General features: G+C 41.1%; 1 long non-coding RNA gene across 1 annotated transcript in view; it reads left to right on the top strand.

Annotated features, from left to right (window-relative positions):
* LOC110400029 overlaps positions 1 to 9,988 on the top strand; it is a 79,765-nt gene extending 69,777 nt beyond the window's left edge. Inside the window, exons 16-17 of the long non-coding RNA XR_002439545.1 lie at positions 98 to 3,812; positions 4,949 to 9,988. This is a non-coding gene — a long non-coding RNA (uncharacterized LOC110400029). The remainder of the gene's footprint in view (positions 1 to 97; positions 3,813 to 4,948) is intronic.

The raw sequence follows: 14,055 nt of genomic DNA, 5'->3' as shown, positions 1-14,055 counted from the left end.
CAATGTATATTTGTGAGATATACAGCTAAGTACCCAAGATACATTTCATGCAAGCAAGTATGCCTGATAAGAATTTTGAATGCCTAATTTTTTTCAGACCTGTGAAAATCCTTATCTACAAAAATGAAAAGTGTGTTGAGCACAAAACTGACTGTAAGTATCAGGACAGTCAAGTTACCCTAGCACCTAGAAGCGTTGCTGGAGGGTAGGACAAGGACAATGTCACTCTTATTTTGAGAGGAATTACTCTAAGTTCCCTAAAGGTAGCTAATTCAATGCTACTGGTCCAGACTAACAGGGACAATGCTGACAAAGAGAGAAGGGACTGTGTGAAAGTCTGTGTCTTTTGATTCACTTTGTTTGAAAGGGTGGGCAGTCTGTAACTAGTGATCTACTATCTCTGAACTCTGGTAACTGCTACTTCAACCCACAGCAAGGAGCATTTGCATCAGTGTTGCAGAAAAAACCCTTCGCTCTCATCACAGAGACTTGAGCGTATGACGTAGAGCGAATCCAGAATGTCTTAGTCTGTAAAATATGTGATGTTTGTATTTGTAACATTTCATTGTTTAAACATCATGAAGAAACCATTCTTGCTTACAAAACATGCATTTTTTTTTTCGTAAGCAAGACTTCCTGTATCGGGCTCCGGTATCTTTTTCTCTGTGCAAATGTTTTGAGCAACTGTGATGTAAAGAGCTGCTAGCAGGCCTCCAGGAGGAGTTCAGAATGGAAGTTAAACAGCCTGAGCTGTTATGGTTCAGCAAACAACATCTCTTTTGTCTGGTAGCAGTTTCTTAATAATTTTGGAACACAGATGTCTCACAGCTAGGTGCCCCCGGTTTGCTGTAACATCAACATGGGGGATTAAGACCATGGACTCCAGCTTGGAAATCCCATGTCCAGACAGAAGAGAGCTGAAACAGATACATGTCTAGCTACTACTAGAAAATATATAGTCTGTGATGGTCATTGAATTACATAATCTTCCTAGTTTTTTTCTTTTTATTTTTCTCTTCTGATTTTTTGCTTCCTACAAAAGGCAAAACCAAGAAGAGAACTGATTGTGCCTCTCCCGAGTCATGTAAGGTGAGAAATTAAGCGATGACCCTTGAGGATGACAAAGTTAGGAAGGAATCTTTCTGTTCTGTCATGATTTTGGACATTTTTCTGGTATAGGATCTATCAGATATATAGGAGTCTGTTTAGGTTCAGGAAATGTCAGTGGAGAACAGTTTGCAGAGACATATTTGGACTCCCCCTCTTCCCTGGAGCGTAAGTGTTTGAGTGGCTAATGCCAATTAAGTCACAAACACTTGCTAATTAGTAAATTTCCTCTGATGGATCAGCTCAGTTCCCAAGTCTGAATTATTATGTGACAGTATACCCTCTATTTCTCCAGTTTTCATCATGGCTAATAGTTTTTCTTGCTTTCAGTCCTGAAGCCTTATTTGCAGTAGAAGAATGCAATTAAACTTCTGTGTTTGGTTGGCAGGTGAAAGGACCCTTGTTCACAGAGGATAGTTAAACTTTTAAAGAGATTAGCAGTTCTTCAAAATAAAAGGCACTAATGAACCAAGTGCTTTCATCAAAACCAACCAGTATTCCTTCAGAATAATACAGCACTTTCAGTCTTGGTTTTTCTTTGCAGCTTCTTCCTTTAAGTGACTTAGGAGAAAAAAAAAAAAAAGCAACTTCTGAGGGTGTTTTTGTCCCTGCAAGTGGTTCAGATGGAGTGCATTTCCAAAGAAGGAGTTAATGAGGTTCTCAATCTGTTTGCCAGTCTCCTCTCCCACCCCTGCTTCTCAACAAGAACATAGCTTGGGTTAGTGTCCTATTTCATTACTCTCCCTAGGAGCAGGGAAAACAGGACAGGCCATCCCTTCTGAGTGCAGGATGGGTGATGTGATACAGTTACATTATCTAAGATTGTGTCCAGAGTGCAGGTGATGTGGAGATAGAAAGCAGCATATCTCTGTTAAATGTGCGCAAAGCACATGCACTCTTTATGATTTCTGCTGTCACGAGCAGCCCTTGGAAGCAATGGCATAACGCTGTTCTAACTTTGCATATCCTCCTGAAGGTGAATCTAGCTGACTCCAATTTTGATCATGGGACATGACAATGGGTGGGAAAGATAAAGTTTCTTATGCTGGCTGCTCTCCAAAATTGTGTTAAAAATGTCTGTAAACAAGCCAGCCTACCCCTCAACTCTCTCCCTGACATTTCAGAGGCTAAAAAATGACAACTTCAGTTTGTCAGAAAACAGTGTCTAGAAGAGTTGGCAGTCTTCCCTCTGAAAGGGATTTAAATGAAAGAAAATTCAAATCCCTGCTATCTCCAGTGGTGTGATGTTGAAGCAGTAGGTGTCCTCTGCAGAGGAATCTTCAGAGCTGCACTGATTCGTGAGATGTCCTCCAGAGTTGGTTCTTGCTGGTATGCAAGATCAGACCTCAAGATTTGGGGCACGGATATTCACATCACTCCCTGCCTCTGCTACCTTCAGCAGGTAGGTAGCACCTTTCACCTTTGCCTTATCTAGTGATCAATGATGCACATAATCCAGAAGGATGCACCTTACTTTTGGTGGCAGTGTGCACATGGGAACATCCATGCTCTCTGTCCTCCTGTCCTTGCTTCCCCATTGCACTTCTCGAAGGCCAGAAAGAGATCTAACACTTTTAATTCCACAAAGCAATTTCTTCTCTCAGTGGTGGTTCAGATTTCTGTCTTGGCTTATGTTCAGGGAAACTAACCACATCATGCTTTTGGGAACCAGACCTGAAGATTTTGAGAGCTGTCTCTGCTTAAGAAAGCATGTGACAGTGTCTGCAGTCTCTATAGTCTTTGGTTACAGGAAATAAATATAGATCACAACTCCATTTTTAAAAGAAGCTCTAATTCAGTCTGAAGTCCTGTCAAGATAAGTTCTGACCTATGGTTTCTACACAAGGCCACATTTTAAGTGAGCAATAATTTGGATGTGGGTTGCCTTGGGGCTGGTCTCCTCACTACCATTTTACCCCATGATGTCACCACTTATTTCCCTAGCTTGGCTTTCAGTTTACATATGGGAAGGTGTGAGAATCTGTGTCAGATGCGCTAACATGACTCTGCAGATTAGTGCTTATATCGCAGAGTTTTCACTGATGTTAAGTGACTAAATAACTGCAGGTCTGGGTCTATACACTTAATCACTTAATAAAGATTGCAGCTGTTGTTGACTTCCAGCCTCCCCATTCTCCTTTGCTGTTGTTGATCCAAGGGAGCACATTACTGAAGTGTTTAATGCATTGTTTCAGACCCAGTGAACAGGGGTCATGTCAGCTTCTTGTAATGATTTACCACTGATCGGTGGCAGTGTTAATGTTCTGCATATCAGACTTTTTTCCCCCTTGCCTGCACTCAGAAATGCAGTGCTGAAATCAGCAAGAACTGGATTTAACACACAAGTTTTCCTAGTGAGAAGAGTACCTCCAAAAGTTAAACCAAAGGTGACCTGTGTGCCTCGTGTGAGGAGGATCAGCTCTGCTCCAGAACCCATTGCTGTTTCACTGACTGTGTCAGGCAGAAAACTAAACAGCTGGCATCTCAGCCCATCGACAGACAGATCACATGCCTTCCACTGATGACTTGTTCCTTCTGATGCTAGCCTTGCTGCAGCTCAGAGTCCCTGCTGCTCTCCCTTCCTTCAGAAAAGACTCCTGCTGGGCTGGTGAGGTTTGCTCGCTCACCAAAAATCACAAAGCTGATCCGTGGATGTGCAAGTCCTGCTGCTGAGAGGCTGCCTTCTGCTAGTGGAGTGCCACAGGGTATGTTGCAGTCTTTCCATATTAATGGCCTGGCATGGGGCTAAGCAGCTGGGGCTTCTACCTGGAGACCCCTTCAAGACACCAACACTTATTTATTTTTCACATGCTTTTGTTATAAGATCACCACAGAGATTTTCACAGGTCTCAAGAGAGCTTTGCTTTACTTCTTGAAGGAGGAGTCAACACCTCCTTCACCCCATATTGCAGTCACATTTCAGAAGGCCAAGTCTTCCCTTCAGGCACTTTTTTTCACTACCTGTGGAGTACAGAGAAGGGACACAAATTCAATGTGTCCTTCTCCCTGCCCTGTCAGAACCAAACTGCCACTGAGCTGAGACACCATTTCTCCCAACTCGGAGATAAAGGGAAACCTGTAACCAAAGCAGTGGGAACCCAACGTGCTATTCCCTCTATTGCCTTCTGTAAGGGCAGAATCAGCCCTAAATCTATTCTCCAAAGCAGAAGTATAAATACATTTGAGAACACACCTAATGTATTTAGAATTGAAAAGGTAAATCTACTGTAAACACCTCTTCATCTTGCTAAGTGAAGGTAACCCTGAAAAATGTTTGCTTGTGTATTTGTGTGCCTATTACCTATGTAAATGTGTCCAGCAAGTAATGGAGAGTTAAACTTGCACAAAGGAATTGGACCTTCTATTCCATTTTCTGCTGGGGTTTTTGGCTGGCTAAGCACTGCCTCTGGCAGTGGGTGGCAATAGCTGCCACCTGAGGAAACATGCATTTCTGTTGGTAACATTGATTGTAGAGTTTGCTGCCTAATTGGCTTCAACACTAGGGTCAGACTGAACTGTTCTGTTCAGCCAAGCAAGAAAAGTTGGTCATACTTGACTCACGTATAAGGAAATTGGAGCAAAACGTAAGGAACGAAGCTGTTACCCCTCCTTGAGCCATGTGCAGTACCTACAACTATGGTGGATCATCATTGCTGCACAGAGCTTTCTTAGTGAGGAGCCCAACTGATTATCATGGTGTCCCATCAGAGGCCCATCATGGTGGTTGCTTTACAAATAAGTAATTTTAAAACAGCGCTTGCTCCACAGAACTCATAGTCTGCATTTAACACAAGGTGCTGGAAAGGTTAAGAGGCTGATGCATTTCTATATTATGTTTCAGCTGAATATGAAACTGATCTGCTCTCCAAGCTTCTGTGCCTGGACTTGAACCCTGCTCTCTTTCTACTTTTGGGAGTCACCAAATTCAAAGCCAAGATCCAAGCACTGATCAAGCACTTGCCACTCAGAAGGGAGGAATGCTCACACTGGTGTCATTTTAAGTCAACAGCAATTTAAGTAGAGACTGTAGTTGAGGAGAAAGTGAAGATTCAGATATTTCATAGAAACAGAAGAGAACATTTAGTTACAAGCTATGAATTGCACTCAGTGGAGCAGACCTTGTTTACACACACAAAGTGTCAAGCAGAATTCTACATTCAACTCTGTTTTCTTCACAGAAAGATCAAGTGGAGAAGAGCTGGAATAATCAGAAGACACGCTGTCTGGGAAGCGCACCCATTCTGTTCTTACAGGATACCTTCCACTGCAAGTACCAGACCTCAAAACAGCCCAGAGAAAAAGCTTCTCAGATCCAAGCAATTTAATGTGATTTGGCTTGTAGTTAGTTCCCATGGAAGTAATGAAAGAGGTAATTAAAGACTGGACAACTATCTTAAGTAAAACATTATTCATTAGAGCAAAAGCATTTCAGAGAAACTGTTTTGAGGCTGTGAAAGCCAACTCCATGCCTGTCTGTGCATCACTGTGGCTGCCCATTTCCTGAGTGGGGAACGTAGCATCTTTCTGTAGGTCCCACCACAGCCTGCTTGGTCCAGCAGGCATAAAGTGTGCACGAGCACATGCTGTGGAAAGATCAGGTAAGCAGTAGGATTTTCCTGCACTCTGTCTTCTTTAACAACACTACTCCTGATTGCAAGCTGCAGTTTTTCCTCACCCAGTTCTCCTATACTGTCCTGAAACACCTGCCCTGAAGTTTCTTCTAGCAGAACAGTGGGGAAAAAAAGCTGAAACTATGTTTTACAGATAATGACGCTTGTCTGAAGAAAGTGGATCACCTTGGTTAAAAGGTCTGATACAGAGAGAGTGAAAAGGGGTCATCCAGGAGCATCTTTGACACTTTGAATTTGATTGGTACCCTGCTTTTGAGAAAGCAAAAATATTACCAGCCTTAAAGATGTCCAAAGAATTTAATGGAGAGTGATTCTAAAATAACAACAGAGCAGGTAGTAAGTTTCTTCTCTGAAAAGGAGTGGAACATTTGCTATTCAGTCGAGGATCTGTGCCTTTTATAAGGTCCTAAAGGTGGTTTTTCAGAAAAAAAACCCACCAATTTAAAGTATTGAAAACCACTTCAAGTAAATGTATCAAGGTGAAGATAAATAGCAGCATATCTGTATCTGTGTGCACATCACAGCAACAACCCAACCACCACCATAGTATTATTAAAGATGTATGGAGTGTCTAACTACAGCTCTCTATAGTTATTCTGAGAATGTGTTTGCCTACCCAACATTTGTCCATAAACAATTGCTTCTAGTCTCAGTTGAAGTGAGCTGTACTGGTACTAGCTTCATTTACAGCATTCAGCTTTAACCCTTGCAGTTAATTTTACACTGCAGCCTGCTTTACCATCCCATAGCACATCTTAACTAGAACAATAACTTGGAAATTCACTGTGTTTCACTCTACCACCAATAATTATTTCTGTCCTTACTATGTGTCTTGTTATCTGCATATGAAGCCTATGGAACCCATGAAATCTCAGAAGAAAAAAACATCACAGGAGATCTTTCTAAGCAAGTGTAATGCGATGGAAAGTACAGCAATAATAGTGGGGTGATACAATCCTAGGCTGTAGCAAATGAGAACAAGCCCAAAAGCAGCAGCCACAGATGCAGAAACAAAGGAAGGAAAACTACTTACCTTTGGAAGGCTTCCATTAGGTAGAGATCTCTAGCAAGATACCCTTGCCTCCACTGCCAACCCTTAAATGAGGTCTGGAAAGGGGTGGATCCTGGCTCCGCCCCTTCTGGTCACTCAGGTGCACTACATGCACCTGAGCTCCCCTGGGTTGGCCCTGTCTTCCCACCGGGTGCTCAATCACTTAACATTTCCACTACAGCAAGTCTGTGTAACTATCAACTAAATCAGGACAACCATCTTCCATGTCAATCTTTTTCAATCCTCCATTCTTACTAGTTGATGCTAAATCATACCCTTTTTACCTGAAAATACTGACTCTTACTTGAGATAAAATAACCCAGACATGGAAAGTTCACATGTTCAATGCCTCATTGATCCACATGAATGAAAATACTTGCTGTATTACCCCGTGGAATGAGGGAAGGGTCAACAATGTTCCTTCGATGAGAGGATACCTCAAAAACTATTTTGTAGTGGCATTGATACTGTACTTGAATGGGACTGCCAATGTGTAAAAGGGATACTGGATCAACACAGGCTTTGCAGGGAGGAATTGGTGTTACTGTCTTTTGTAGCATTTGTGGGATGCAGCTGTCATGGTTACAGGTTCTTATGTCTCAAGCTTTTGTGGCTGATTGTGGTACCTCTGTCTCTACGTTGAATTCAGGCTAATTGCAAGAGTGACTGTTCCTTGGTCAACCACCATGCTGTGCTTTTAATATCACCAGGAGGATCATGAGTAACGAGGAAATAGATCAGGTTTTCAGTGCTGTAACTGTGGGACTGCAGGCCAGTGCAACAGTGCAATGAAAACACAGTTAATGTCCTCTAGAAATTCTCCAGGTGCATCTTTTTCTTCACAATTATAGGTTGTTAACTTGTTGACAAAGTGCTGTGTGTGTAGACTGAGAAAAAGGAGGAAAAGACAAGAAAATTGTTAACATTTCAAAACAATTAAGTTATCATGAAAATTGTTAACATTTCTGTATTCTTTTGCCATTATGGCTGGCTGACTCACTTACTGCAATATTATTAAGAACCTTTTTTAAATAGGACCAACACCAGCAAGAAGCAATTCCATTAGAGTTGATCTTGTCTTAGGGTAGAAAGAAAGACCAGGTGACATCTTGAGATCCCTTCCAAAATAGTTTTCCTCCTAAAACACTCTGAAAAACTGTTCTTTTGGATCAGTGGTAATTTGCATTCATTTTACATGAGTGGAAATGAATACACCATCTTCTTGCAATAGAGGTCAGTTTATGTTGCATTCAGAACAGGCTCATTTTTAGCTACTAGTACTCAAGATATTCTAACACCTGAAATCATCTGACTTTGATGTTATGCATGCTACTTTACAGATTTTTAATGAGAAAACCTCGTATTTAATATATTTTGGATGTAGAAACTAGTTGATGAGTAAGCTTAAAACATTCACTAAAATGTCCTTCATATAGCTCAATGTTATCTTTATTCTGCCCATTTAAATTCTTTCTTCTTCCATTTTTTCTTTGTGTTTCAATTAAAGTTAAAATTGAATGACTAAGAAGAAAATACTTTTGCAGAACAGTAAATCATCAGTTCCTTTGTGTAAAGTGATTTTTCTTTTCTTAAACAAACACAAGCCCAGCAAAATCCACTGAAGATCTTTGTTATTTTTCCCATATTATGTCTGACAAAATGATGTTTATAATTAACTTCCATTAACCTTTTACATAAACAGAAAATAAAATCAAATTGTATACAAATTCTTCATAATTTACAAGTTAACCTTAAAAGTTCTTTAAAAAATTTCTACTTGTGAGCAGTAGAAAAAAATAGTGTACAGTATGATCTCAAACAGTAGTAATGACTCAGAACATACTATCTATCTACTTTTTGTTTTTCTTTGTATGGCATTTTTCTTCTTTGTTTGCAGGCTCTTGGTATTTCCATCTTGAGCCTTGACTACAAAAATTCTTAATACAGCCAAGATGGGACCCTAGAACTGTTCATAACACTCATGTGGAGTGAGAAGTATTATTCAAATTTGTTAGAAAGTGTTTTTGTAAACAGAATGAGTGACATGAAGACAACCTGCTAGATTTTCAGAGAGGAATTAGATAACAGGAAAGGGTTTCCCAAGAATGGATTAATTGAGTTGTGGGTCTGTGTCTGTGTATATGAAACTCTGATGCTGAGTATGGAGGCTGGTGCAACTGTATGGAGACATATGGGCTTCTTATCTGAGGTGTGAAGGTGCAAGTTCAGGTAGCTGAAACCACTGTTTGGGACTGTACTCCAAGGATCAACTGGGTAACACTCTGGATATGTATAATTTCCTCTTACCTGTAGGTACAAGACTTTTGGAGAACTATCATTTGCAGAATGCAGCTGCCTTTCAGTGGTTGGTGTGTACATGTGTAAGGAGTTCTGTGCAGTGCTTGAATGTGCAGCACTCCAGGATGTCTTGGTACATGGGTAGATTAAGGAACCACAAAGCTTGAGGGAGGGGAGTTTGCATCCTTCGGGGAAATTCTGATATCCCTCTGTAAATGTGTGTTGATATTCTCTCTCCTGCGTGTTGACCTCTTTACGTTGGATGGAGCCTAGAGGTGTAGGTAGATAAAATATTTTTCACTCATTTATTTGAAACCAAAAATTACTAAGGACCATAACCTGTAAAGTGCACCAGCATCCATTTGACATGTTCATAGGTGAAATAAATTGACATGGTGCCTTTGAACCCAGCAGGCTTGTTTATGGACCCACAGCAGAGAGCAGACTATCATGGAGCACATGTGATTTCTTCATGTCCAGCTGGTACCATCAGATATTTCTTTGCGCTGTTGCCATGTTATGTCCTATGAGAAACTCAAGAGTTGAATGATTGAGATTATTACCTGCTCTTTTGTTTTCCTCGTGGCCGCTGTGCAGAATAACTGAATGAACTCTGCTAAAAACAGACAGAAACATACCCTTTCTTTTCAGGCTTCCTGCAAACCCACCCCTCCTTTACAAAGCCATTTTGAAGGGTGGTGGTATGTCTAACTAAAACAAAAGAGAAGTGCTTTGCTTTTATAGCTAGACGACCAATCCTGGCAATCAAAGAAATCTTTTATTTATCTTGATGTTAAACTGGATTGCTGTAGAAAAAACCACTGGCTTTGAACATCTTATTTATGAACAGATCCTTACCCAGCTTAGGAAATGTTTGTCAAATGAGACTGTGTTTACCAGTGTGGGGCAAAGCGTGTGAGGGAGGTCTTATACAGAGAATGACAGAGTTTTCTGGAAGTTTATGAAAATGCAGATACTGAACTATCAGCATGCCTGATTAATTAACACTTGTTTATATGCTGGTTCTTTCAGGCTTGTTTCAACAACCCAGAACTGATTCTAAAAAAATCCCTTTGCGGCTTCTTTTCCCTTCCACACACTTAACTCGTGATTGCAAAAATCATTACCACTTTTGATTATAATCTTTAATTAGCTGTAAAATGTATGCGTTGAATTATTTAGTTAGTGTTCATTTCCATCATCATGTTTTGACAGCTCTAGCATTAATAAATCTTTTGTAGACCTGAAGACCCTGGGTAGCCTCGGACTGACTTGCTTAAGGACACGTTGCTTTCCAAAGACCTTGAAGAATGGTGTGCTACCAAGGATTTTTCAGTCCCAGCTGAGCTTCCTGATCATTAGCCTGTCTCTTCTGCGTACCTGGTAGCTTAATGAATCTTTAAGAGTTTTTCTTCTGAGTGGATCTAGTTCAAAAGGAAAGGAGGAGATAACATTTCTGCACAGCCTGTCATGCAAGGGTGGTTGTGTGGCTTGAGGCCAGTTTCATCACTTGTTTGTTGCATAGCCTTCTGGGTTGGTTCTGGAGCTGCTCAATTGGTTTTCCACAGATAAATACTTTGAATATATTTTATTCTTTATGAGATTCTCAGAGGAGCCTTTATCTCTCTCGTGGAAGTGACCCAGCAGCTCTATGCTTGACCCAGTGTTCCTTGTGTCTTAAATCTACATGTCTGGTGAGTGGATAGAATGGCTCAAAGTGTTCTCAGAAGGGCCCCAGCATCCTCACCAAGGCCTTTAGGGCTGGAGATAGCAGAAATTATGAGTGTCCTGTGGGTTTATGTAAAATGAAAATCATATCCAACAATGAGCTTCACTGGGAGGTGGGAGGACACCTGGTTTTCTGCCCATAACCATGTTAGACCCAGTGGAGTTCCCTGCAATCACTAGCAAGTTGTAGTGTAAGAAAAAGCCTCTGTGACTGGACCTCTTCTTGTTATTTAAGGCACTGAAACTAAGACCTGTTCAGCTCCAAGGCTGGTAGCTGAGTACAGCTTCCATTGAACTGAGGTCACTGAAGTTCTCTGCCACTGTCTGAGGCCATCAGGGTTTTAAGCTGTGGATAAGACACTGAGGTTTAGGTTTTGTCTGATTATTGCCTTTCTGCGCTTTTCTATCCAATTTGATGAAATTACAGTGTTCCTAATTGTGATCATTGTGGGTAGGTATTCCTGTGTGCATGTAATTTTCCAGCTTTAATGAGTAAATAAGCAACTAGCTGCTGTAGCAAGAGATACTCCGCAAATCTTGAAATAATAATAAATAATAGTGCCACAGTGTGCACTCAGTCTGGAACTACTGCCCCATGTGCAATCACACCCATGCAGTAAACAATTTAAAACAGTTTTAAATGCTTTCTGTCATCACTGATGGTAGTACAATAATTTTGCATGGTTCATTTGCTGCAGTACTTAATTTTCTTTAGTGCATCTGGAAGGAGTGATTGTTATGAGAACAAAAAATGACTATAGCGAGACTGTTATTACACATTCAGTTTTTGTCAGGAATTTCTAAATCCAAATAAAACTATAAGGGCTGCTCTAAAAGTAATGTCTCCTATTTTATTATGTTTACTGACAACAACAGAGGCAGGTCTTGGTGGTATGGCAGCAGAGAGAGGTTGAACCTCCCCACCAATATTCCATTACATTTTGTTGTTGTGTGACAGATGGCAGAAGAGGGGTGCTCTGACAGAATGGCATCTGACATGGAAGTGTGGGTGAAGCAAAGGTGTGGAATTGAATTCCTCCATTCAGAAAAAATTGCATCCACTGACATCCATCAATGCTTGCTGAACATATCTGGAGACCAGACGGTGGCTGTGAGCACAGTGAGGCAATGAATGGTGCGTTTCAGCAGTGGTGGCAGTGACAGTGGGTCACCTCCTCTGGTGCTGATTTTTATGAGTGAGGCATGTGGGCTCTTGTTCATTGCTGGTGAAAACGCATAGATAATGGTGGTGACTGTTGAAAAATAGTGTTTTGTAGCTGAGAAATTGTTCTTTCAAATGCGGTTATTGTGCTCTTTGTATCTGTTGTAGTTTCCATGGAAATTAATAGGAGGCATTACTTTCGGAGCAACCTACATAGAATCAGTGTTGAAGAGTGTTTGCAATGGAGTATTGTAGTTTGTTCAAAGCAGGCTGGTTCTGACTAGTTATCTGGAAAGTGGTGAACTTCAACAACTCGTTACATTTTTCTGTCAAAAACGTTGCAGTTAGGTTCTGTCCATCATTGGTTTGTCTACTGTACGTCGTGCAGAAATGTCCTGTAGACAAGAAGTGTGAATTCATGGAGTATATTCTGTGATACAGCTGATATCTGGTGTTAGCCGTACGTCTGCATTTGCCATATCCAGGGCTCCTGTTCCCTTGACATCAGCAGTGAGACCTCTTGGTGTGTCTCTGTTCACTGTCACCCTCTGGGCCATGCAGCAGTGAACTCCTGTTTCTCTCTTGCCACTCAGTAACAAGCAGGTTAAATTGATCTATCCTAGAGGGATTTGAGGAGAAAACCTGTCACTGAGGACAAGAAGTCCCTGTAAGATTGCCTGGCAGGACAAGTGTGAGCCCACATCTTTTGTGCTGGCCACAGGAACAGGCCATCACCTCTCTCTTTCCCAGACTAGGCTCCAATTAACTTCCATGCTCAGAGGTAAACTCTGATACCTAGATACAGTGAACAAATCCAAGTGTTAAGACTGTAGCTCCTTTTAGGAGTATGTACAGTAAAACAGCCCCGCTCCCCCAAACAATATACTTTTTATGTAAAGTAGGCTAAAATGAAATTCAACTACTGTTTCTTAGTAACAGTATCCAGTTGGCGTTGTACTAAAGTATAACAACATCACTTTAAATGCTTATTCAGATTGGTGCTTCTGACTGTCTGTACATTGCAATGTCTGCGACTAACATACAAAAGTATGAGTATTGATTGCGAAAGTAACATGTAGATAGAATCGAATTTGTGTAATTTGGAAAATACTTAAGGTTTCTAGAGCCATGTGACATTTTGAGGCATCTATGGTTAGTGGGCAGTATTGGTGGCAGGTGGACTGCTGGACTAGATAGTCTTGAGGTTTTTTCCAACCTTAATGATTCTATGATTTGACGATCCTTGAATACAAGATGTTGCATCTCAAGGACTCATCTTCAGAGTTGCTTCCTAGCAAATCAATCTTTTCAACTGCTTTTTCTTGCTTGTCAAGCTTTTATGCTGGTCTTTTCGCACAGAAACCAGCCAGGAGTCTGGGGAGTGAGGGCAACATCCTTTCAGAGCACAGATTTCATGGACGAGTGCAATACTTTGTTTTGAAAAAGCAAAAATCAGTGAGTGTGACAAAGAGCCATTCCCAAAGCTGCAGCTGCCTCCTGAGCAGCAGGTAAGTTCTGTGGCTGATGAGCAGAGAAGCAACAGGAAAGCAGTTAGCACAGCATCAGTGTGAGAATCAGAGTGCCTTCAGCTCGAGGCGCTGAGAGAAAGCAAAGAGGGGAGGAGAGGTTTTGCTTTGGCTATGCCAATCTGAGCCTTGTTTGCTCTGCATTTGAGAGGTCTGAGAGGGAGAATTTGCATTTCTGAGTGCATTTTTTAGTAGCATTTCTTCTACTCCAAAGTTGGCCATGAGTAGACTGGGCCCATCACCTCTGTCCTCTCCCCACCCCAAGGGAAGCACGAGATCCTTGTCTGCTCCATGCTGGGTGGAGGAGCTGAGGAGAGGTGGAAAAGTAGTTAATGTTAATGGAAAATTAATGGCAAGCAGGGCAGAAAAAATGAGATTGGAGGAGGGTGATAAGTAGGGATCTCCTGGGTCATGGAGTACACTGCTGAGATACACAAACAAAGTACAGATCGATTAATTAAAATGGGAGTACTTAAAAACAAGTTAATTAAAGATTAATTTATTAATAAGTGGTTACATAATTTGTAATCACTATAATTACATTAATTGATT

The sequence above is a fragment of the Numida meleagris genome, chromosome 5 (assembly GCF_002078875.1).
Source record: "Numida meleagris isolate 19003 breed g44 Domestic line chromosome 5, NumMel1.0, whole genome shotgun sequence".
NCBI lineage: Eukaryota > Metazoa > Chordata > Aves > Galliformes > Numididae > Numida > Numida meleagris.
The sequence above is the reverse complement of the archived record's forward strand: the minus strand, read 5'-3'. Positions and strand labels throughout refer to the sequence as shown.